Consider the following 26,889-nt stretch of genomic DNA (forward strand, 5'->3'; position numbering starts at 1 on the left):
TCAATATATCTCGTCCAGAAGGCCACCTTCTCATTCCACCAAGTGTGGTGACCTGGAAAGACGATGTTGTCTTCCCACCAGCCCAGGAAGAGGTTGGCATATGTTGGGGCACATGGGCATCCCATGGCCGTCCCCCTGAGCTGGTGGTAAAACCGCACACTGAACAGAAAAAAATTATGCCTCAGAATGAAACCAAGTAGGGTTAGGATAAATTGGTTATGTTCCTGGAAATGATTACTTCTTGTGCCAAGATAATACGTGACCGCCAGAAGTCCCTTATCGTGTGGGATACTACTATATAAGGACTCGACGTCAATGCTCGCTAATAAACAGGAAGGTTCAATCCCCAGGGACTCAGTTTTTTTCAGAAAATCCATGGTGTCCCTTGTGTATGACGCAAGGGACACCACAAAATCCTTCAATACCTGATCAAGATAAAGACCACAGTTTTGGGTGATTGAATTAACACCAGATACTATCGGTCGGCCCTTTAGAGGGGTCGTCCCCTTATGGACTTTGGGGAGTCCATATAGGGTTGCGATCTGTGGATAACTTGATAACAGAAAGTGATATTCAGATTTCCCAATGACTCGCTGCTCCGGTCCTGTGTCCAGGATTTGTTGGAGTTCTGTAAGATAAATATCTGTCGGGTCACTGGGTAAAATCCGATAACCACCTTTGTCCCTCAAGAGATCCATACACATCTTTGTATAGGTATCATGGTTCATTATCACCAGGTTTCCCCCTTTATCAGAGGGCTTGATGACAATAGAGTTGTCTTTTTCCAGTGTCCTCAAGACCTGTACACAGCTTTTAAAGAAAATATCAAGTCGTGGTGGGAAATCAGGTCACTGGAAAGCTATCTGTCACATAAGATAGTTCCCCGGGGCCTACGCATAACAATTACCCCAGCTGAGCGTATTCTCTCCGCCAGTCTAAAAATCCGCTGGGAGGAGGAAATAACCAAGAGTTCGCTTAATCTTATGAGTATTCTTCTAGAGGAGGAGAAAGGCCTTTTTGACAGGACCTCAGAGAAACTAGGCAATCTTAAGGAATCCGTCCTTAAGTTTGAAACAGATCCAGACTTCAAAAGAAGAGAATATTCTCTCCAAACTTCTGTGGAACGGTTCCAAAATCTCATCAAGGAACGCAAACAGACAGTTTGTGAAAGATTTGAGTGACTTTCGGGAAAATAGGGCCTATCAAGTGGTAAAAAAGTCAAATTATCTGCCTATCTCTGCCTCTGAGGTCTCCTCCTCTGACATTGAATACTCAGAGAACGAGTCCACTGGGCGAGGAGATAAGGGTGGTAATAAAAAGGGCCCGGCATCCCAAAATAAAAAACAAAGGAACAAATGGAGAAGATGGGGAAGGGAAACAAACAACCAGAGAGGCGGAGGCTACCGGGAGACTACCTTACCCTCAGTGGCATCCTCCTCGTATGGGGCATCGGGCTCGGAAAATGCTGCCACACATCTCCCCTCCCTGTCTGTACCCACAGCATCTACAGCGGTTCCTTTTTTAGGACAGGGCCAACCACCATACCAACTACGGGCCAGAACCAAATAGACAACATGATCCAAAATAGTGAAGATCTACAAATTCTGTTATCAAGTTATCCACAGATCGCAACCCCATAAATTTTTTCTGTTCAGTGTGCGGTTTTACCACCAGCTCAGGGGGACGGCCATGGGATGCCCATGTGCCCCAACATATGCCAACCTCTTCCTGGGCTGGTGGGAAGACAACATCGTCTTTCCAGGTCACCACACTTGGTGGAATGAGAAGGTGGCCTTCTGGACGAGATATATTGACGACATTTTTTTGCTTTGGAATGGAAGTAGGAGGGAATTTTCTGACTTCATCAATGTCTTAAACATCAACGACATTGGCCTTAAGTTCACATCTGAGGTACATGAAGAAAGTATCAACTTCCTAGATGTGACAATACAAAAACAAGGCGACAAACTGGTCAGCACAATTTTCAGAAAATCTACGACAACAAATTCCATATTACATTGGGGGAGCCACCATCCCACCCCACAAAAAAAGAGGTATCCCTAGGGGACAATACCTCAGAATTCGCAGAAACTGTTCGGGTACACACGATTTTCACTGCGAATCAAAAAAACTCTACAAAAGACTCACTGACAGGGGGTTTCCAAAGACCACTTTAAGAGATGCTTTTCAGCAAGCCCTGGCAACCGATAGAGAAACCTTACTTATCCCCAAAACACGTGGGGATGATGGCGGGGGCGAAACACGTCTTATCTCTACATTTGACATGGCCAACACGGAGATAAGGACCATTCTCAATAAGTATTGGCTAATTTTACAAATGGACACAAGTGTCGCTAAAAACATCTCATCCCACCCAAGCATAACCTATCGCAGGGGTCAAAGTCTGAGAGATAGACTGGTCCACAGCCATTACATGCCTCCTTCTCCACCAGGAACGTGGCTTGATCGCCGCCCCATCGGCATGTTCAAATGCGGGACATGTAAAATCTGTCCTTTTATTAATACAGGTAAAACGATCACATGTTCGGCCACCCAAAAGGTATTTACAATCCGGGACTTTATTAATTGCAAAAGCAAATTTATATCTGCCGCTGCCCCTGTCCCAAAGACTACATTGGAAAGACCCTTCGGGAATTACGGAAAAGAGTGGGCGAGCATATAGGTGATATTAGAAACAACAGAATCACACCGGTGGCAAGTCATGTACATGAATGCCACTCAGGAGACCCTCGCTCACTCAGTTTCTCTGCGTTGGAACTTGTACCCATGTCACCGAGAAAGGGGGACTGGGATAACAAGGTCTTACGCAGAGAAGCAGAATGGATCTACAGATGTTACTCACAAGCACCTGTAGGCCTTAATGAACGATTGACGTTTACTTGTTTTTTGTAGAGTTTATTCATACCTCAGGAATCTGTGAAAGTAGTGGGAGGTTTCGGGAATCTCCTCCGTCCTACCTCGATTTCCCGTAAATAAATAATGGTCTCAAACTGGTCATGGGTACACAAAGTACCGAATATATGATATCAGAAGGGTCTGTGCTATATTATGCCCTACCCAGCTAAACTATCCACTATTTTCTATTCAGTCTGATCATGATGACTTTATACACGTCTCTACTGATCAGAATAGCTATAACCCAGAAATGAAAAAATGGTCCTGTCAATGTGTTGCTATTTATGTGGACTGGAGGGTCTTTTTCTATTACACTGGGAGACTGGGGTGTATTGCCGCGTATGGCACATTAATTTTGCCTCACCTGGCATACTAAACTTAACCAAAGAAAAGGTATCAGAGGAATTATACCTTAATAAACAACTATATATACCTCAGCCCCCTGTATATGCTCAGTGGTGTCTAATTAGAATAACCACTGGGTAATAATCAAGTGTTGCAGTCGGATTAAATCATATATGTATCGCATAAGAGCACTTGGAGTGCTGTGACATCGCTACCCCGGAAGTGACGTCTGCGCCTCAGCAGACAGGAAAACGAGGCCTGCGTTCCATGATACCAGTAGTAGTGGAGTGTGCGTTCCAAGTGAGCGTGCGTTCCACTTACCGGATATGCGGCTCCCGACGGAGAAGGCACCTATTCCGGAAATGACGTCTGCCTCAACAGACAGGAAGTAAGGCTTGCGTTCCACGATACCGGAAGTAGTGGAGCGTGCGTTCCATGCGAGCGTGCGTTCCACTCACCGGATATGCGGCTTCCGACGAAAGGGGCGCCCTCTAAACAGTTCCATATAAACAGCACTAACACAGGGATGCCTTACTGCCCCATCGGATACGGCAGGCGGCAGTCTAAGCAACAGGGGGACATCCATATGTAAGTCACCACTAACTGGAAATCCACATGAATGTATATTTTCTGTTGTAGCCATAATATTGACAGCAGCCTTTTGTGTATTACTTTATTCCTAGGTGATTTTTCCTTGTCTGGGGAATCCACAGTTCCTCCATAACGGACTGCCCTATCATGACATCGATCAGGACACCGTAATTATATCTAACCATATCTAACCATTCATTGTAATTCATCCTGATGTTAACCATTATAATTCTTATCCTATAAACCAACCCCCTGACGAACCATAAGTGGGGAATCGCGTCGGGGTAAAAATATATATATAAAAATCAACGGACATCATTTGTAATTAATTCCAACTGTACAGGGCTGTACAGGGCTAGACAGGGTAGGCACGGGGACAGGGTGATCCCACCATCAGGGTTCATCCCTGGGCAGAGGATTATTTCAGGGCGGGTACAGGGAAAGACTCATCCCGAATACCCACATCAATGTGCCTGATTTTCTACCCAACCCCAAGCCTAAAAGTCACTAATGCCGTAAGAACCACCTACATTCTACCATTACTTATGTATACTCTAAGAGCTCTTCCTATTTCAATACCATGTAACTTCATAAATAAACTACAAACCCTTATGAGCAAATATCTCTGGGATAGTGGCCGCCCTAGAATGTCCCTTCGCCTGCTCTCTCGTAGGAAAAAACATGGAGGCATTTCCCTCCCAGACATCATGATTAGAGTTGAGCGAACACCTGGATGTTCGGGTTCGAGAAGTTCGGCCGAACTTCCCGGAAATGTTCGGGTTCGGGATCCGAACCCGACCCGAACTTCGTCCCGAACCCGAACCCCTTTGAAGTCAATGGGGACCCGAACTTTTCGGCACTAAAAAGGCTGTAAAACAGCCCAGGAAAAAGCTAGAGGGCTGCAAAAGGCAGCAACATGTAGGTAAATCCCCTGCAAACAAATGTGGATAGGGAAATGAATTAAAATAAAAATTTAAAAAATAAAAATTAACCAATATCAATTGGACAGAGGTCCCATAGCAGAGAATCTGGCTTCACGTCAGCAGAGAATCAGTCTTCATACCATAGCAAAGAATCTGGCTTCATGTCAGCAGAGAATCAGTCTCTTCATGCCATAGCAGAGAATCTGGCTTCATGTCAGCGCAGAATCAGTCTTCATGTCATAGCAGAGAATCAGGCTTCACGTCACCCACCACTGGAACAGGCCACTGTCACATATTTAGGCCCAGGCACCCAGGCAGAGGAAAGAGGTCCCGTAACAGAGAATCTGGCCTTATGTCAGCACAGAATCAGTCTTCATGTCATAGCAGAGAATCAGGCTTCACGTCACCCACCACTGGAACAGGCCACTGTCACATATTTAGGCCCCGGCACCCAGGCAGAGGAGAGAGGTCCCGTAACAGAGAATCTGGCCTTATGTCAGCGCAGAATCAGTCTTCATGTCATAGCAGAGAATCAGGCTTCACGTCACCCACCACTGGAACAGGCCACTGTCACATATTTAGGCCCAGGCACCCAGGCAGAGGAGAGAGGTCCCGTAACAGAGAATCTGGCCTTATGTCAGCGCAGAATCAGTCTTCATGTCATAGCAGAGAATCAGGCTTCACGTCACCCACCACTGGAACAGGCCACTGTCACATATTTAGGCCCCGGCACCCAGGCAGAGGAGAGAGGTCCCGTAACAGAGAATCTGGCCTTATGTCAGCACAGAATCAGTCTTCATGTCATAGCAGAGAATCAGGCTTTACGTCACCCACCACTGGAACAGGCCACTGTCACATATTTAGGCCCGGGCACCCAGACAGAGGAGAGAGGTCACGTAACAGAGAATCTGGCCTTATGTCAGCGCAGAATCAGTCTTCATGTCATAGCAGAGAATCAGGCTTCACGTCACCCACCACTGGAACAGGCCACTGTCACATATTTAGGCCCAGGCAGAGGAGAGAGGTTCCGTAACAGAGAATCTTGCCTTATGTCAGCGCAGAATCAGTCTTCATGTCATAGCAGAGAATCAGGCTTCACGTCACCCACCACTGGAACAGGCCACTGTCAAATATTTAGGCCCAGGTACCCAGGCAGAGGAGAGAGGTCCCGTAACAGAGAATCTGGCCTTATGTCAGCGCAGAATCAGTCTTCATGTCATAGCAGAGAATCAGGCTTCACGTCTCCCACCACTGGAACAGGCCACTGTCACATATTTAAGCCCAGGCACCCAGGCAGAGGAGAGAGGTCCCGTAACAGAGAATCTGGCCTTATGTCAGCGCAGAATCAGTCTTCATGTCATAGCAGAGAATCAGGCTTCACGTCACCCACCACTGGAACAGGCCACTGTCACATATTTAGGCCCAGGCACCCAGGCAGAGGAGAGAGGTCCCGTAACAGAGAATCTGGCCTTATGTCAGTGCAGAATCAGTCTTCATGTCATAGCAGAGAATCAGGCTTCACGTCACCCACCACTGGAACAGGCCACTGTCACATATTTAGGCCCAGGCACCCAGGCAGAGGAGAGAGGTCCCGTAACAGAGAATCTGGCCTTATGTCAGCGCAGAATCAGTCTTCATGTCATAGCAGAGAATCAGGCTTCACGTCACCCACCACTGGAACAGGCCACTGTCACATATTTAGGCCCAGGCACCCAGGCAGAGGAGAGAGGTCCCGTAACAGATAATCTGGCCTTATGTCAGCGCAGAATCAGTCTTTATGTCATAGCAGAGAATCAGGCTTCACGTCACCCACCACTGGAACAGGCCACTGTCACATATTTAGGCCCCGGCACCCAGGCAGAGGAGAGAGGTCCCGTAACAGAGAATCTGGCCTTATGTCAGCACAGAATCAGTCTTCATGTCATAGCAGAGAATCAGGCTTTACGTCACCCACCACTGGAACAGGCCACTGTCACACATTTAGGCCCCGGCACCCACACAGAGGAGAGGTTCATTCAACTTTGGGTTGCCCCGCAATATAATGGTAAAATGAAATTAAAAATAGTATTGAATGAGGAAGTGCCCTGGAGTAGAATAATATATTGTTGAGGGGAGGTAGTTAATATCTAATCTGCACAAGGGATGGACAGGTCCTGTGGGATCCATGCCTGGTTCATTTTTATGAACGTCAGCTTGTCCACATTGGCTGTAGACAGGCGGCTGCGTTTGTCTGTAATGACGCCCCCTGCCGTGCTGAATACACGTTCAGACAAAACCGCCAGCACCTCCAAGGCATAAAAGGCTAGCTCTGGCCACGTGGACAATTTGGAGACCCAGAAGTTGAATGGGGCCGAACCATCAGCCAGTACGTGGAGGGGTGTGCACAGGTACTGTTCCACCATGTTAGTGAAATGTTGCCTCCTGCTAACACGTTCCGTATCAGGTGGTGGTGCAGTTAGCTGTGGCGTGGTGACAAAACTTTTCCACATCTCTGCCATGCTAACCCTGCCCTCAGAGGAGCTGGCCGTGACACAGCTGCGTTGGCGACCTCTTGCTCCAACTCTGCCTTCGCCTTGGGCTTCCACTGGTTCCCCTGTGACATTTGGGAATGCTCTCAGTAGCGCGTCTACCAACGTGCGCTTGTACTCGCGCATCTTCCTATCACGCTCCAGTGTAGGAAGTAAGGTGGGCACATTGTCTTTGTACCGGGGATCCAGCAGGGTGGCAACCCAGTATTCCGCACACGTTAAAATGTGGGCAACTCTGCTGTCGTTGCGCAGGCACTGCAGCATGTAGTTGCTAATGTGTGCCAGGCTGCCCAGAGGTAAGGACAAGCTGTCCTCTGTGGGAGGCGTATCGTCATCGTCCTGTGTTTCCCCACAGCCACGCACCAGTGATGGGCCCGAGCTGCTTTGGGTGCCACCCCGCTGTGAACATGCTTCATCCTCATCCTCCTCCACCTCCTCCTCATCCTCGTCCTCCTCGTCCTCCAGTAGTGGGCCCTGTCTGGCCACATTTGTACCTGGCCTCTGGTGTTGCAAAAAACCTCCCTCTGAGTCACTTTGAAGAGACTGGCCTGAAAGTGCTAAAAATGACCCCTCTTCCTCCTCTTCCTCCTGGGCCACCTCCTCTTCCATCATCGCCCTAAGTGTTTTCTCAAGGAGACATAGAAGTGGTATTGTAACGCTGATAACGGTGTCATCGCCACTGGCCATGTTGGTGGAGTACTCGAAACAGCGCAACAGGGCACACAGGTCTCGCATGGAGGCCCAGTCATTGGTGGTGAAGTGTGTCTGATCCGCAGTGCGACTGACCCGTGCGTGCTGCAGCTGAAACTCCACTATGGCCTGCTGCTGCTCGCACAGTCTGTCCAGCATATGCAAGGTGGAGTTCCACCTGGTGGGTACGTCGCATATGAGGCGGTGAGCGGGAAGGCCGAAGTTACGCTGTAGCGCAGACATGCAAGCAGCGGCAGGGTGTGAACGCTGGAAGCGCGAACAGACGGCCCGCACTTTATGCAGCAGCTCTGACATGTCGGGGTAGTTGCGAATGAACTTCTGCACCACCAAATTCAGCACATGCGCCAGGCAAGGGATGTGCGTCAAACCGGCTAGTCCCAGAGCTGCAACGAGATTTTGCCCATTATCGCACACCACCAGGCCGGGCTTGAGGCTCACCGGCAGCAACCACTCGTCGGTCTGTTGTTCTATACCCCGCCACAACTCCTGTGCGGTGTGGGGCCTGTCCCCCAAACATATGAGTTTCAGAATGGCCTGCTGACGTTTACCCCGTGCTGTGCTGAAGTTGGTGGTGAAGGTGTGTGGCTGACTGGATGAGCAGGTGGAAGAAGAGGAGGAGGAAGCTGAGTAGGAGGAGGAGGAGACAGGAGGCAAAGAATGTTGCCCTGCGATCCTTGGCGGCGGAAGGACGTGCGCCAAACAGCTCTCTGCCTGGGGCCCAGCCGCCACTACATTTACCCAGTGTGCAGAAGAAGTGCCATGCCAGGGAACTCCTTGAAGCTGCCTTTGGGGTGCTCGGTGCCAGATGGCGGCGGTCAGTAGCAGGCGGAGTCTCTTGGCGGCGGGTGTTCTGATTTTGCCCACTGCTCCCTCTTTTGCTACGCTGTTGGCTCGGTCTCACCACTGCCTCTTCCTCCGAACTGTGAAAGTCAGTGGCACGACCTTCATTCCATGTGGGGTCTAGGACCTCATCGTCCCCTGCATCGTCTTCCACCCAGTCTTGATCCCTGACCTCCTGTTCAGTCTGCACACTGCAGAAAGACGCAGCAGTTGGCACCTGTGTTTCGTCATCATCAGAGACGTGCTGAGGTGGTATTCCCATGTCCTCATCATCAGGAAAAATAAGTGGTTGTGCGTTAGTGCATTCTATCTCTTCCACCCCTGGGGAAGGGCTAGGTGGATGCCCTTGGGAAACCCTGGCAGCAGAGTCTTCAAACAGCATAAGAGACTGCTGCATAACTTGAGGCTCAGACAGTTTCCCTGATATGCATGGGGGTGATGTGACAGACTGATGGGCTTGGTTTTCATGCGCCATCTGTGCGCTCTCTGCAGAAGACTGGGTGGGAGATAATGTGAACGTGCTGGATCCACTGTCGGCCACCCAATTGACTAATGCCTGCACCTGCTCAGGCCTTACCATCCTTAGAACGGCATTGGGCCCCACCAAATATCGCTGTAAATTCTGCTGGCTACTGGGACCTGAGGTAGTTGGTTCACTAGGACGTGTGGCTGTGGCAGATCGGCCACGTCCTCTCCTAGCACCAGAGGGTCCACTAACACCACCACGACCATGTCCACGTCCGCGTCCCTTATTAGATGTTTTCCTCATTGTTCCCGTTCACCACAATTTTGAGAATGGCAAATTTGGGAATGGTTTTTCAACCCAGAAAAAAAAGTGTGCTTTTACGGTCACTACAAAAAACTTGACCAGCTAAAACAGTAGAGATTTGGTTAAATAGAGATGTGAGGCCTGGTTTTTTTTGCGCTGTGTGACAGGTATAGGTTTAATCACAGAATCAGATTTCTATCAGCACGCTAGCGTGTGTCTTAGGTTTTTCTGAATGACACTATCACTAGCTTCAATGTAAGATATTCTGTTTGGGATAGATTTCAAGTAGGCCTCAAATACCAGAAACTAGTTATTTTGAGAATGGCAAATTTGGGAATGGTTTTTCAACCCAGAAAAAAAAGTGTGCATTTACGGTCACTACAAATAACTTGACCAGCTAAAACAGTAGAGATTTGGTTAAATAGAGATGTGAGGCCTGTTTTTTTTTTGCGCTGTGTGACAGGTATAGGTTTAATCACAGAATCAGATTTCTATCAGCACGCTAGCGTGTGTCTTAGGTTTTTCTGAATGACACTATCACTAGCTTCAATGTAAGATATTCTTTTTGGGATAGATTTCAAGTAGGCCTCAAATACCAGAAACTAGTTATTTTGAGAATGGCAAATTTGGGAATGGTTTTTCAACCCAGAAAAAAAAGTGTGCTTTTACGGTCACTACAAATAACTTGACCAGCTAAAACAGTAGAGATTTGGTTAAATAGAGATGTGAGGCCTGTTTTTTTTTTCGCTGTGTGACAGGTATAGGTTTAATCACAGAATCCGATTTCTATCAGCACGCTAGCGTGTGTCTTAGGTTTTTCTGAATGACACTATCACTAGCTTCAATGTAAGATATTCTTTTTGGGATAGATTTCAAGTAGGCCTCAAATACCAGAAACTAGTTATTTTGAGAATGGCAAATTTGGGAATGGTTTTTTAACCCAGAAAAAAAAGTGTGCTTTTACGGTCACTACAAATAACTTGACCAGCTAAAACAGTAGAGATTTGGTTAAATAGAGATGTGAGGCCTGTTTTTTCTTGCGCTGTGTGACAGGTATAGGTTTAATCACAGAATCCGATTTCTATCAGCACGCTAGCGTGTGTCTTAGGTTTTTCTGAATGACACTATCACTAGCTTCAATGTAAGATATTCTTTTTGGGATAGATTTCAAGTAGGCCTTAAATACCAGAAACTAGTTATTTTGAGAATGGCAAATTTGGGAATGGTTTTTCAACCCAGAAAAAAAAGTGTGCTTTTACGGTCACTACAAATAACTTGACCAGCTAAAACAGTACAGATTTGGTTAAATAGAGATGTGAGGCCTGTTTTTTTTTGCGCTGTGTGACAGGTATAGGTTTAATCACAGAATCAGATTTCTATCAGCACGCTAGCGTGTGTCTTGGGATAGATTTCAAGTAGGCCTCATATAACAGAAACTAGTTATTTTGAGAATGGCAAATTTGGGAATAGTTTTTCAACCCAGAACAAAAAGTGTGCTTTTACGGTCACTACAAATAACTTGACCAGCTAAAACAGTACAAATTTGGTTGAATAGAAATGTCAGGTCTATTTTTTAGGGCCTGGGTGACAGGCTCAACTTGCCCCTGATGTAGTATATGGCCAAAAAATAACCACACTATTGATGGTTAAATGCACTTGGGTGACACAGGCTCAGCCTGCACCAGATGTAGTATATGGCCAAAAAATAACCAGACTGTTGATGGTTAAATGCACTTCGGTGACACAGGCTCAGCCTGCAGCTGATGTAGTATATGGCCAAAAAATAACCAGACTGTTGATGGTTAAATGCACTTCGGTGACACAGGCTCAGCCTGCAGCTGATGTAGGATATAGCAAAAAATAACCACACTATTGATGGTTAAATACACTTGGTGATAGCTTGTGCTGGCGCACCACAAGCCACAAAATGGCCGCCGATCACCCCAGAAAAAAGTGATCTAAAAACGCTCTGGGCAGCCTCAAAAAAGTGAGCAAGTCGATATTAGCACTTCAATGATCCACAGCTGCAGATCGATCACAGAATGAAGTCTTTTGGAGGAGTTAATCTGCCTAATCTCGCCCTAACGTCGCAGCTGCAACCTCTCCCTATACTGATCATAGCAGAGTGACGTGCGGCGCTACGTGACTCCAGCTTAAATAGAGGCTGGGTCACATGCTGCACTGGCCAATCACAGCCATGCCAATAGTAGGCATGGCTGTGATGGCCTCTTGGGGCAAGTAGTATGACGCTTGTTGATTGGCTGCTTTGCAGCCTTTCAAAAAGCGCCAAGAAAGAGCCGAACACCGAACCCGAACCCGGACTTTTACGAAAATGTTACACAAATGTTACGCTATACAGTTCGGGTTCGGTCATCCCTAGTCAGCACATTGTTTGAAGAAGTGCCATGCTAGGGAACTCCTTGAAGCTGCTTTTGGGGTGCTCGGTGCCAGATGGCGGCGGTCAGTAGCAGGCGGAGTCTCTTGGCAGCGGGTGTTCTGATTTTGCCCACTGCTCCCTCTTTTGCTACGCTGTTGGCTCGGTCTCACCACTGCCTCTTCCTCCGAACTCTGAAAGTCAGTGGCACGACCTTCATTCCATGTGGGGTCTAGGACCTCATCGTCCCCTGCATCATCTTCCACCCAGTCTTGATCCCTGACCTCCTGTTCAGTCTGCACACTGCAGAAAGACGCAGCAGTTGGCACCTGTGTTTCGTCATCATCAGAGACATGATGAGCTGGTATTCCCATGTCCTCATCATCAGGAAAAATAAGTGGTTGTGCGTTAGTGCATTCTATCTCTTCCACCCCTGGGGAAGGGCTAGGTGGATGCCCTTGGGAAACCCTGGCAGCAGAGTCTTCAAACAGCATAAGAGACTGCTGCATAACTTGAGGCTCAGACAGTTTCCCTGATATGCATGGGGGTGATGTGACAGACCGATGGGCTTGGTTTTCATGCGCCATCTGTGCAGAAGACTGGGTGGGAGATAATGTGAACGTGCTGGATCCACTGTCGGCCACCCAATTGACTAATGCCTGTACCTGCTCAGGCTTTACCATCCTTAGAACGGCATTGGGCCCCACCAAATATCGCTGTAAATTCTGCTGGCTACTGAGTTAATCTGCCTAATCTCGCCCTAACGTCGCAGCAGCAACCTCTCCCTATGCTTGAATCAGCAGAGTGACGTGCAGCGCTACGTGACCCAAGCTTATATAGAGGCTGGGTCACATGCTGCACTGGCCAATCACAGCCATGCCAATAGTAGGCAAGGCTGTGATGGCCTTTTGGGGCAAGTAGTATGACGCTTGTTGATTGGCTGCTTTGCAGCCTTTCAAAAAGCGCCAAGAAAGCGCCGAACACCGAACCCGGACTTTTACGAAAATGTTTGGGTCCGTGTCACGGACACCCCAAAATTCGGTACGAACCCGAACTATACAGTTCGGGTTCGCTCATCCCTAATCATGATCTATATCCAGGCCATAAGTCTAGAAAGGTGGCTTAGGCTGTCCAGACAGGAGATTCACTGTATGCACGTAGACTTAGAATTGGCCCTGCTAGGCAAAGAATCACTTCACAGGCTGTGGATACCGGGAAAGGCAGGAGAGGGGACCAAGATAGACAGCGAGCTTACTAGGGGGATGCTACATGTTTGCCACAAATCAATGGATCTTAACTCTAGTCAAGCTAAGATCTCTCCTCTAGCTCCTATATCAGTTCTACCCATCCATATGTGCCCACAAATTAAGTTTCCATCTGACATTTGGCTCTCAATGTCCCGTCACAGATTAGGAGACCTGATGAGGACTCAGGCCCCTACTGACTTTTATACTGCCCTCTCAGGAGAACCGGCCCCTGGGAAAAACTTCCTCCAAAGGAATGACTTTGAGAATATATGCAGGCAGTTTAAGTCCTCTAAGTTTATTCCTCTGTCAGACCCGACGTGGTTAGAGAATTTCATTTTACGCCCAAATCTACCCCACAAGTATACCACCCACATATATAGGCAAATCCTCAGTGCGAGGGACTCAAATCTGCCACCATGGGTCGCTGACTGGGAGAGAGAACTACACCTTACACTAGACGATGCTAACAGTTAGTACTACTTTGGCTGCCCACTCCAAATTTTCATCCAGGGAAAAACAATCTAATCACACACTTACCTATGGCCGCAAAACTCCTAATTCCCTTAAGGTGGAGATCAGTTGACCCACCGACCATAGACATGTGGCGCGACAGGGTCCACCAGATGTGCCAAATGGAGGAATTTATGGGATGGACATACCATAGTAGAGACTGTTTTTTGCTACTCTGGCAACCCTGGTTGAATTACAGAGCAAGTATTCTTGACCCTATGTAATCAGGAACTATCTAGAATTGTGAGCTGGAAAATGTTCTTTCTTGGGACCTCCGGGGCCTATTGGTTAAGGCTCACTTAGGCAACGATTTAGGAGACGTGATTAGGAATATTCTTATTGCTAATTCTGAACAGATTGTAGATTACAATTCAGGATGACAGAATGTTAGGGCTGATAGTTCTGGTTGTTTGTTTGTTCAACATTTTTCTTTATATGTACTCTGTATTTGTTTTGTAAGGTCATTCACCTACAGGGCCCTTGGCCCTAGATGAGTGATTTTCTCATCCTAGCTTGTATTGTTAGGCTGTGCCTTCGATTATATATGCTCTGATTTAACAACGATGTGATGCACTCAACATTGTAATTCTGCATTTATCTATGATCTCTGTTTGTCTAATAAAAAGAGATTTCAAACATTATGTAGAGTGGTTGGTTGACCAGATATTATATGTAAAGTGAATCTGCAGAATCATGAAGAGTATGTAGGACATCGCCTGAAGATACTCAGCATCCTTGCTGGCTTCCTGTAAGCACTAATCATTCATTCCTGATCCTTGGTCACTTCTGGCTCAGTTCATACCTGGAAGAGGTTTAAAAGTTTTTGTTTTGGTTAAAATGATGATAGACGGGAATTGAACTAGATAAATGAGGAACTGAGAAGAATTTCTTCAATCTCCACATCCTCTCTAAAACATTAACTGCTGGTGTCTCTGGGTGCTGTGGTTTAATGATTCTCAGACAGATCGTTCGCAGCATTAAATGATTTTTTTTCCACCTTCTGCTTAATTTCAAGGCTTCTATAAATATAATTGTCAGATGATCCAACAAAAGTCATCTATTTTGCATCTGCTAATTATTTGCAGTTCAGTGTGTTGCCTCCTGCAGTTTAGTCTCAAATTTCACTTGATTGCTAATCTGAGATGTAATTTTTATGGGCAGTGATAAATTATTCTTTAATTCAATATTTATTGGCTGCTGGATGTTCTCTTTCTATCTTTCATATAGTTCAAAGGCAGTCTGTCACCAGGAAATTCTGTTAACCATGGCACTATGCCTTGTAGGGATAGCTTGGCTGATACCTATGATACCTTTCACTTTCACTTCATACAAGACGAAAAGTATTTTTAATCCATATGCAAATGGATAGTTAAGTACACCAAGGGCGGGTCCAAGACTCTGTGCGGGTCCAAGACTCTGTGCGGATTTCCGAAACTGCCTGCCGTATCTGGAAATCCGTGCGCAAACGGATAGCATTTGTAGAGGCATCCGGATGCGGATCCGTCTCACAAATGCATTGCAATACCGGATCCGTCTCTCTGGTGTCATCTGGAAAAACGGATCCGTTATTTTTTTTTTTTTACATTTTAAAGGTCTGCACATGTGCAGACCGGGAAACCGGATCCGTTTTGCTGGAAAACTTAGTGCCTGATCCAGCATTAATGCATTTCAATGGAAATGCATTCCGTCAAGTGTTCCGGAATTTTGGCCGGAGAAAATACCGCAGCATGCGGCCAAATACTGTAAGAGGGACTCTCCATTAAGAATGCATTAGGATAAAACTGATTTTTTTTCCGGTATTGAGCCCCTAGGACGGAAATCAATACCGGAAAACTTTAATGCAAGTGTGAAAGTACCTTAACACCTAAAATCGCCGCTTGTCAGCAGTATATTGCCTTGTGTTAGTATAAATGTGCTGCCAACAATATGCAAACTGGATGGAGGATGAATAATTGTAATTATAATTGTTCATTTCCTCAAGCCTTTTGTAATTGGTTAAGTGAAAGACACTTTAAACAAGCATCAATCGACTTGTATATTGGCCCAGCATTCAGAGGCGTATCTAGTGAAAATGGCGCCTATGGCAAGCACTGAAACTGCGCCCCTGTCAAAATATTTTAAACCCATCTTTCAGATAACCTTAACAAAAAAAAAAACACGATAGCTCTTTTGTAGAACCCCCATAAAAACTTAGTTACTTGACTTGGCCCTTGGGGATCTCGGACGCCACTTCAACACTTTGGCCGGGGACTCGGCGGAGCTGATGTTGTGCTTTAACCTAATGAGAAAGATTTCATAATAAGGATTTGGAGAAAGGGCAGAGGGATAGCAGAGCAGGGAAAGGCTGGTGCTGCTACTAGGGGGTCATACCATGGGGGAGTAATAAAGCCCACCATAATGCCCCCCCAGTAGTAATAATTCTCCTTATAATATGCAAAACATTTGTAATGCCCCCAGTTGAGCTAATGTTCCCATAATGTGCCAATATAAAATACCCCTTCTCAGTGCCCCCGTAGATGACCCCCATAGTGCCCCCCCCTTCCCCATAGTACCCACCATAATGTGTCCCAGTATAAAATGCCCCTATACAGAGCCCCCATATAAAATATCTTCTTTTTTAGCCTCAGTAGATGCCCCTATAGTGCCCCCCAATAATCTGCAGTAAGATGTGCCCCCATAGATGCCCCCAATCATGTGCCAGTAATAAGAGCCCCCCCACCATCATGTGCCAGTAGCCAGAGCCCCCCATATCATATGCCAGTAGCCAGAGCCCCCCCATATCATGTGCCAGTAGCCCCCCTTATGTGCCAGTAGCCCCCCTATGTGCCAGTAGCCCTCCTTATCATGTGCCAGTAGCCCCCCTTATCATGTGCCAGTAGCCCCCTTATCATGTGCCAGTAGCCCCCCTTATCATGTGCCAGTAGCCCCCCTTATCATGTGCCAGTAGCCCCCCTTATCATGTGCCAGTAGCCCCCCATATCATGTGCCAGTAGCCAGAGCCCCCCCCATATCATGTGCCAGTAGCCAGAGCCCCCCCCCACCATCATGTGCCAGTAGCCAGAGCCCCCCCATATCATGTGTCAGTAGCCAGAGCCCCCCCATATCATGTGTCAGTAGCCAGAGTGCCCCCATATCATGTGCCAGTAGCCAGAGTGCCCCCATATCATGTGCCAGTAGCCCCCCATATCATGTGCCAGTAGCCCCCCTTATCATGTGCCAGCCCAGTAGTCCCCCCTTATCATGTGCCAGCCCAGTAGTCCCCCCTTATCATGTGCCAGTAGCCAGAGCCCCCCATATCATATGCCAGTAGCCAGAGCCCCCCCATATCATGTGCCAGTAGCCCCCCTTATGTGCCAGTAGCCCCCCTATGTGCCAGTAGCCCTCCTTATCATGTGCCAGTAGCCCCCCTTATCATGTGCCAGTAGCCTCCTTATCATGTGCCAGTAGCCGGTAGCCCCCCTTATCATGTGCCAGTAGCCCCCCTTATCATGTGACAGTAGCCCCCCTTATCATGTGCCAGTAGCCAGAGCCCCCCCCATATCATGTGCCAGTAGCCAGAGCCCCCCCCCCCCACCATCATGTGCCAGTAGCCAGAGCCCCCCCATATCATGTGTCAGTAGCTAGAGCCCCCCCATATCATGTGTCAGTAGCCAGAGTGCCCCCATATCATGTGCCAGTAGCCAGAGTGCCCCCATATCATGTGCCAGTAGCCCCCCATATCATGTGCCAGTAGCCCCCCTTATCATGTGCCAGCCCAGTAGTCCCCCCTTATCATGTGCCAGCCCAGTAGTCCCCCCTTATCATGTGCCAGCCCAGTAGCCCCCCTTATCATGTGCCAGCCCAGCCCAGTAGTCCCCCCTTATGTGCCAGCCCAGTAGCCCCCCTTATGTGCCAGCCCAGTAGCCCCCCTTATCATGTGCCAGCCCAGTATTGTACCTATATAAAAAAATAAAAAAAAATAATACACTTATACTTACCTCCAGCAATGCGATGCGATGCAGGCCCCCTCTTCCGTCTGTGTGTCCCTCGCTATACGGCTCAGGCGACGCGATGACGTCATCGCGCCATCACCGGCCTCTGATAGGCTGCCAGCACTAAGCCGGCAGCCTATCAGAGGAACAGGAGGGGACACACCTCTCCCTCCTCTGCCGCAGCACAGACAGGCATCTGTATTGCCGTCCTGAGGACGGCAATACAGATGACTATGGAGATGAGCGCTTCCGCAATGGAGGCGCTCATCTCCTGCTCTGCCCTGCCGCCGGCCGCGGCCGCCCCCACTTGTCACCAGGGCCGCAACGCTGGGGTGCGGGGCCCGGGCACCCACTGCACCCCGTGTAGGATCGGCCCTGGTCGCCCCCCCCCCGCTTGGCGCCTATGGCACTAGCCATGGCTGCCATAGCTTAGATACGCCACTGCCAGCATTAGCTTGTGCACTAGGTTGTACCTCTCTCTGTCTCCATTTCAGTCAGAATATCCAGAAAATTGTACCATCTTGATTCACACCCTGTATTATGTGCTTCATTGTATGGTATTATAAGGGTGCACTATATCGCGGTACAAGTGTCATGCATTAGGACTAGTGTTGAGCGTGAATATTCGAATAGCGAAATTTTTTATCGAATATCGGCACTTCGCTAATTCGCGAAAATTTCGAATATAGTGCTATATATTCGTTATTTCGAATATTCTTTTTATTTTTTATTTTTTTATTGTTACCCTAGCTTTTCCAAAAGCAGTACTTTTAAGAGAGGATTCCCTGCTCCCTGCCCGCTCAACTCAGTGCCCTTTGCCGCCTCTATCTACTTCCCGTGCGCATGGAACGTCCCAATCACCAGGCCATTCTGAGATTGTTTTTTCGTCACATATTGTACTTCATGACACTGGTAAAATGAAGTAAAAAAAATCTTTTTTATTTATAAAAAAATAGCAAATTTACCAAAAATTTGTAAAAAATTGCAAATTTCCAAGTTTTAATTTCTTTACTTCTATAATACATAGTAATACCTCCAAAAATAGTTATTACTTTACATTCCCCATATGTCTACTTCATGTTTGGATCATTTTGGGAATAATATTTTATTTTTTGGGGATGTTACAAGGCTTAGAAGTTTAGAAGCAAATCTTGAATTTTTTCAGAAATTTTCAAAAACCCAATTTTTAGGGACCGGTTCAGGTCTGAAGTCACTTTGCGAGGCTTACATAATAGAAACCACCCAAAAATGACCCCATTCTATAAACTACACCCCTCAAGGTATTCAAAAATGATTTTACAAACTTTGTTAACCCTTTAGGTGTTCCACAAGAATTAATGGAAAATAGTGATACAATTTCAAAATTTCACTTTTTTGGCAGATTTTCCATTTTAATAATTTTTTTCCAGTTACAAAGCAAGGGTTAACAGCCAAACCAAACTCAATATTTATGGCCCTGATTCTGTAGTTTACAGAAACCCCCAATATGTGGTCGTAAACCGCTGTACGGGCACACGGCAGGGCGCAGAAGGAAAGGAATGCCATACGGTTTTTGGAAGGCAGGTTTTGCTGGACTGTTTTTTTTTTACACCATGTCCCATTTGAAGCCCCCCTAATGCACCCCTAGAGTAGAAACTCCATAAAAGTGACCCCATCTAAGAAACTACACCCCTCAAGGTATTCAAAACAGATTTTACAAACGTCGTTAACCCTTTAGGTGTTCCACAAGAGCTATTGGCAAATGGAGATGAAATTTCAGAATTTCAATTTTTTGGCAGATTTTCCATTTTAATCCATTTTTCCCAGTGACAAAGCAAAGGTTAGCAGCCAAACAAAATTGAATATTTATGGCCCTGATTCTGCAGTTTACAGAAACACCCCATATGTGGTCGTAAACTGCTGTACGGGCACACGGCAGGGCGCAGAAGGAAAGGAATGCCATTTGGTTTTTGGAAGGCAGATTTTGCTGGACTGTTTTTTTTTGACACCATGTCCCATTTAAAGCCCCCCTGATGCACCCCTAGAGTAGAAACTACAAAAAAGTGACCCCATTTTAGAAACTACGGGATAGGGTGGCAGTATTGTTGCTACTAGTATGCTGTATATTACACTTTTTGTGAGGCAAGGTAACAAGAAATAGCTGTTTTGGCACCGTTTTTATTTTTTGTTATTTACAACATTCATCTGACAGGTTAGATCATGTGATATTTTTATAGACCAGGTTGTCACAAATGTGGCAATACCTAATATGTATACTTTTTTTTATTTATGTAAGTTTTACACATAGATTTTTTTTTTAAACAAAAAAAATCATGTTTTAGTGTTTCCATAGTCTGAGAGCTAGAGATGTCCCGAACTATTCGCCGGCGAACAGTTCCGGGCTAACATCGCTTGTTCGCCTTCGCCGCGGCGGGCGAACATATGCGATGTTCGGTCCGCCCCCTATTTGTCATCATTGAGCAAACTTTGACCCTGTACCTCCCAGTCAGCAGACACATTCCAGCCAATCAGCAGCATACCCTCCCTCCGAGACCCTCCCACCTCCTAGCAAAAAGCAAGGACAGCATCCATCTTAGATTCATTCAGAATCTGCAGACTTAGTGAGAGATGGGACAGTGCAGCTGCTGCTGATTTAATAGGGAAATCGATAGTTAGGCCAGTGTATTCAGTGTCCACTCCAGTCCTGAAAGACTCATCTAATCTGCTGTAAGGACAGCGTCCTGACAGCACCCCAAAAAGCGCTTTTTAGGGCTAGTACATCAGTCTGCTTTTTTTTATTTTTTTCCTTTGTAATCTAATTGCAGTTGCCTGCCAGCGTGTGTGTCAGGCCCACAGCGTATACTGTGACAACTTGCCCAGTGCCACCACTCATATCTGGTGTCACAGTAGCTTGCATTTAAAAAAAATATATATTTTTTTCACTGTAATATAATTGCAGTTGCCTGCAAGCGTGTGTGTCAGGCCTACAGCGTGTACTGTGCCAACTACTGCCAGTGCACAGTGCCACTCATATCTGGTGTCACAGTAGATTACATAAAAAAAACTTTTTTGACTGTAATATAATTGCAGTTAGTTGCCTGCAAGCGTGTGTGTCAGGCCTACAGTGTGTACTGTGCCAACTACTGCCAGTGCACAGTGCCACCAGTGCCACTCATATCTGGTGTCACAGTAGATTACATTTAAAAAAAATATATACTTTTTTGACTGTAATATAATTGCAGTTAGTTGCCTGCAAGCGTGTGTGTCAGGCCTACAGCGCGTACTGTGCCAACTACTGCCAGTGCACAGTGCCACCACTCATATCTGGTGTCACAGTAGATTACATAAATAAAAATATTTTTGACTGTAATATAATTGCAGTTAGTTGCCTGCAAGCGTGTGTGTCAGGCCTACAGCGTGTACTGTGCCAACTACTGCCAGTGCACACTCATATCTGGTGTCACAGTAGCTTGCACGCATAGTACAACTAATCGGAAAAAAAATGACAGGCAGAGGCAGGCCACCCCGCAGGGGCCGTCGTGGTCGTGGTGCTGTGACTTCCTTTGGCCCTAGAATAATGCCCAGTGTTCAGAGGCCACATACCCTGAACTTGAAAAGTTCTGAGGACATAGTTGACTGGCTAACACAGGACACCCAATCTTCTACAGCTTCCGCTCGGAACCTTGAGGCTCCATCCTCCTCCAGCTCAGCTTTGGGCACCTCTAAAGTTACCACTCGCCGGCCTGCCGCCACCACCAACACTAGCACCACAGCCGCTTCACTTGATCTGTCAGAGGAGTTATTTACACATCAGTTGGAAGAAATGAGTGATGCGCAACCATTATTGCCAGAGGATGTAGATAACAGGGATATGTCTCAGTCAGGCAGCATTACACACATGGACGTACGGTGTGATGATAAAGATGTTGTACCCGCTGCTGCTTCCTTTGCTGAGTTGTCAGATACAAGTGAAGCGGTTGATGATGACGATGTGTCCGTGGATGTCACGTGGGTGCCCGCTCGAAGAGAAGAAGAACAGGGGGAAAGTTCAGATGGGGAGACAGAGAGGAGGAGACGACGAGTTGGAAGCAGAGGGAGGTCGTCGCAAGGCGCTAGTGGCACAGTCAGACAGCATGTATCGGCACCCGGGGTCAGCCAGACAGCACGTCAATCAACGCATGCTATTGCCACCACCAGAATGCCGACATTGCAAAGCTCAGCAGTGTGGCATTTTTTTTGTGTGTCTGCCTCTGATAACAGCGATGCCATTCGCAACCTGTGCCAAAAGAAACTGAGTCGTAGGAGGTCCAACACCTACCTATGTACAACTGCTTTGCGAAGGCACATGATCTGAAATCACAAACGCCTATGGGATCAACACATGATGATGAGTACAAGCAGCACACAAACTCAAAGCCGCCATCCTCCTCCTGGTCAAGCATCTTCAGCCACGTCAACCACTGCTGTCCTCCTTGCCCCCTCTCAAACATCCGCCACTCCGCCCTTCAGCAGTTCCTGCTCATCTGCCCACAGTCAGGTGTCTGTCAAGGAAATGTTTGAGCTTAAGAAGTCAATGTCACAGAGTCACCCCCTTGCCCGGCGTCTGACAGCTGGCTTGTCGGAACTCTTAGCCCGCCAGCTTTTACCATACAAGCTGGTGGAGTCTGAGGCCTTCAAAAAATTTGTAGCTATTGGGACACCGCAGTGGAAGGTACCCAGCCGAAATTTCTTTTCACAAAAGGCAATCCCCAACCTGTACTCTATTGTGGAAAAGGAAGTCATGGTATGTCTGGAACACAGTGTTGGGGCAAGGGTCCATCTGACCACTGATACCTGGTCTGCAAAGCACGGTCAGGGCAGGTATATCACGTACACTGCGTATTGGGTAAACCTGCTGATGGCTGCCAAGCATGGAATGCGTGGCTCTGCAGAGGAGTTGGTGACACCGCCACGACTTGCAGGCAGGCCTGCTGCCACCTCCTCTACTCCTCCTACTCCATCCTCTTCGCTAACCTCCTCGGCTGAGTCCTCTTCTGCTGCTGCGTCTTGCTCCACATCAACTGCACCCCCCCAGCTCCCCAGGGGCTATTCCACATCCCGGATGTGACAGTGTCTTGCTGTCTTGGGGTTGACTTGCCTGAAAGCAGAGAGTCACACCGGACCAGAACTCCTGTCCGCCCTGAAGGCAAAGGTGGATCAGTAGCTGACTCCGCACCAACTGGAGATCGGCATAGTGGTTTGTGACAATGGAAGCAATTTGTTGGCGGCATTGAATTTGGGCAAGTTGACACATGTGCCGTGCATAGCACATGTGTTGAATCTAATCGTACAATGCTTTGTGCATAAGTGCCCAGGCTTACAGGACGTCCTCAAGCAGGCCAGGAAGGTGTGTGGCCATTTCAGCCGTTCCTTCATGGCCATGGCGCACTTTTCAGATATTCAGCTGCGAAACAACATGCCAGTGAGGCGCTTGATTTGCAACAGCCCGACACATTGGAATTCAACACTCCTAATGTTCGACCTCCTGCTCCAACAAGAAAAAGCCGTCAATGAGTATTTGCATGACCGGGGTGCTAGGACAGCCTCTGCGGAGCTGGGTATTTTTTTGCCACATTACTTGACACTCATGCGCAATGCCTGTAGGCAAATGCGTCCTTTTGAGGAGGTGACAAACCTAGTCAGTCGCACCGAAGGCACCATCAGCGACATCATCCCATTTGTTTTCTTTCTGGAGCATGCCCAGCAAAGAGTGCTGGATCAGGCCGTAGATGAGCGTGAAGAGGAAGAGGAAGAGTTGTGGTCACCATCACCACCAGAAACAGTCTTATCAGCATCTCATGCAGGACCGGCGGCAACGCTGGAAGAGGAGTCTGAGGAAGAGGAGTCAGAGGAGGAATGTGGCTTTAAGGAGGAGGAAGACCAACCACAGCAAGCATCCCAGGGTGCTCGTTGTCACCTATCTGGTACCCGTGGTGTTGTACGTGGCTGGGGGGAAGAACAGAACTTCAATGACATCAGTGAGGACGAGGAACGGGACATGAGTAGCTCGGCATCCAACCTTGTGCAAATGGGGTCTTTCATGCTGTCATGCCTGTTGAGGGACCCTCGTATAAAAAAGCTGAAGGAGAATGACCTGTACTGGGTGGCCACGCTACTAGACCCCCGGTATAAGCAGAAAGTGCCTGAAATGTTACCGAATTACCGGAAGTTGGAAAGGATGCAGCAGTTCCAAAACAAGTAAAAAAAATATGCTTTACACAGCATATAAGGGTGATGTCACAGCACAAAAGGGGAAGAGGTGAAAGTAATCCTCCTCCTACCACGACCACGCCGGCAAGGACAGGACGCTTTACAGACGTGTTGTTGATGGAGGACATGCAGAGCTTTTTAAGTCCTACGCATCGCCACAGAGAACGACTCCACCCTCAGAGAACGACTCGACCGACAGGTAGCAGACTACCTAGCCTTAACTGCAGATATCGACACTCTGAGGAGCGATTAACCCCTTGACTACTGGGTGTGCAGGCTTGACCTGTGGCCTGAGCTATCCCAATTTGCGATAGAACTTCTAACCTGCCCCGCTTCAAGTGTCCTGTCAGAAAGGACCTTCAGTGCAGCAGGAGGTATTGTGACTGAGAAGAGAAGTCGCCTAGGTCAAAAAAGTCTACATTACCTCACCTTTATTAAGATGAATGAGGCATAGATCCCGAGGGGACTGACAGTGGGCGATACATTTGACTAAAAAAGGCCTGATGAGATGAGCTGCCTTTGGCTAAAAATGCTCCACACGCTGCTGTATTTTATCTCCGCATGCCGGATGACTTGCGTGACTTCTCCACCACCAACTAGGGTTCAAGCCGCAATGTTTTAGTGCACTTTCTGCCTGGAAAACATCAATTTTTCCAGCCACTACAGCAGCGGCTGCAACAATACCTAATTTTTCAGGCATGTGTACTTGCCTAATTTTTCTGGCCTCTGGTGCTGCACTGTGGCTGCAAAAATAAAACAAAAAAAAAGGCACATACATGTGTCAATTCCCCTTCGTGATCGTTACCTTGTTGTGGTGAAGGGGCTTGCGTATCACAATGAAGCGATCACCTCTATGAGTGTGTTGGCAATGGCGGCACACCCCAGATGAGATAAGGTCGTTGCTTCATTGTGAACAGACCAAAAGCGATCGGCTGGATAATTTTGCATAGAAAAAACATTAATTTTCTTTGTGATCATCTAAGGTGATCATTAAAGCCTACTAGGCCAACAATGGGCCCACACTGCAGAATCATTGTTTTCTGGGTCACTTAACTGTCACTGAACTACCTCAGCACGACCATAGGCTTTGATAAAACGCCATCGCCTGCAATCTGCCAAATGTGCTCACTAGCACAGTCATCACTACACCAAGATTGACGCATAGAGGAATAAAATTTATGTCATGAGTGTGTCAACTATTGACAACTCTTTGCGGTTGTCTAAACTCTATTCCATACACGTCCCCTGATAGGGGACGTAACAGGGATTAAACTGATAGGAATAGTACTACTTAACATACCACTCATATCTGGTAGCACAGTAAATTGCACGGCGCACGCGCAGTGCTGCAAATTGGAAGTAAGAGGACCGACCAAGCATCTTTTTCCATCTCCCGGTTCCTAAAATCTATTCCATGCACCGGCCCCGAGTAGGGGACGTAACAGGGATTGAACTGATAGGAATAGTACTACTTAACATACCACTCATATTGGGATTGCATATTACACTGTACGGCGCACGCGCAGTGCCCTAAATTGGAATTAAGAGGACCGACCAACCATCTTTTTCCATCTCCCGGTTCCTAAAATCTATTCTATACACCACACCGGCCCCTGATAGGGGACAAAACAGAGATTAAACTGGTAAGAACAGATTTTTTTTATAAAAAAAAAGAGGACAGCCTCTGCGGAGCTGGGTATTTTTTGGCCGCGTTACTGAACGCTCATGCACAATGGCTGTAGGCTCATGCGTCCTTTTTCGCGGGTGACAAACCTGGTCAGTCAAACCCAAGGCAACATCATCGACCTCATCCCATATGCGTCCCATAGTGCTGGATCAGGCCGTAGATGAGCATGAAGAGGAAGAGTTGTGGTCACCATCACCACCAGAAGCAGCCTTGTCGTCGTCGATTGCTGGACCTGTGGCAACGCAGAGAGAGGATTCTGAAGCAGAGGAGTCAGAGGAGGAAGGTGGCTTTTAGGAGGTGGAAGACCAACCACAGCAGGCGTCCTCGGGGGCTTGTTGTCACCTTTCGGGGACCCTTGGTGTTGTACGTGGCTGGGTGGAGGAAGAGACCTTCAATGACGTCAGTTAGGACAAGGAACGGGACATGGCTAGCTTGGTATCCAACCTTGTGCAAATGGGGAGTTTGCGGTTGTGCAAATGGACTGTTTGCGGTTGTTTGCGGTGCGTTAAACAGGGAGTTTGGTCTGTCAGAGTTTGGTCTGTCACTGTGAAGCGGGCGTAACCCTTACACTACCTGATAGATACAACATCATACCTGATGTTTTAAAGCACGTTATTCCAAACAATTTAGGAATGTTAGGTGATTTATGCCCTTTATGGATTAAAACCCGACTCTGCATCAACTACGTAATTTTGCATGGGAGTTTTGCCATGGATCCCCCTCTGGCATGCCACAGTCCAGGTGTTAGTCCCCTTGAAACAACTTTTCCATTACTATTGTGGCCAGAAAGAGTCCCTGTGGGTTTTAAAATTCGCCTGCCTATTGAAGTCTATGGTGGTTCGCCCGGTTTGCCCGTTCGCAAACATTTGCGGAAACTCTCGTTCGCCGTTCACGAACGGAAAATTTTATGTTCGCGACATCTCTACTGAGAGCCATAATTTTTTCCGTTTTTTGGGCGATTATCTTAGGTAGGGTCTCATTTTTTGCGGGATGAGATGACGGTTTGATTGGCACTATTTTGGGGTGCATATGACTTTTTGATCGCTTGCTATTACACTTTGTGTGATGTAAGGTGACAAAAAATGGTTTATTTAGCACAGTTTTTATTTTTTATATTTTACGGTGTTTATCTGAGGGGTTAGGTAATGTGATATTTTAATAGAGGCGGTCGATACGGACGCGGCGATACCTAATATGTATACTTTTTTTCCCCCTATTTTTTTACCAATTTGAAAACTTTAAACTTTAA

This window comes from Bufo bufo, chromosome 1, assembly GCF_905171765.1.
Source record: "Bufo bufo chromosome 1, aBufBuf1.1, whole genome shotgun sequence".
Classification (NCBI taxonomy): Eukaryota; Metazoa; Chordata; class Amphibia; order Anura; family Bufonidae; genus Bufo; species Bufo bufo.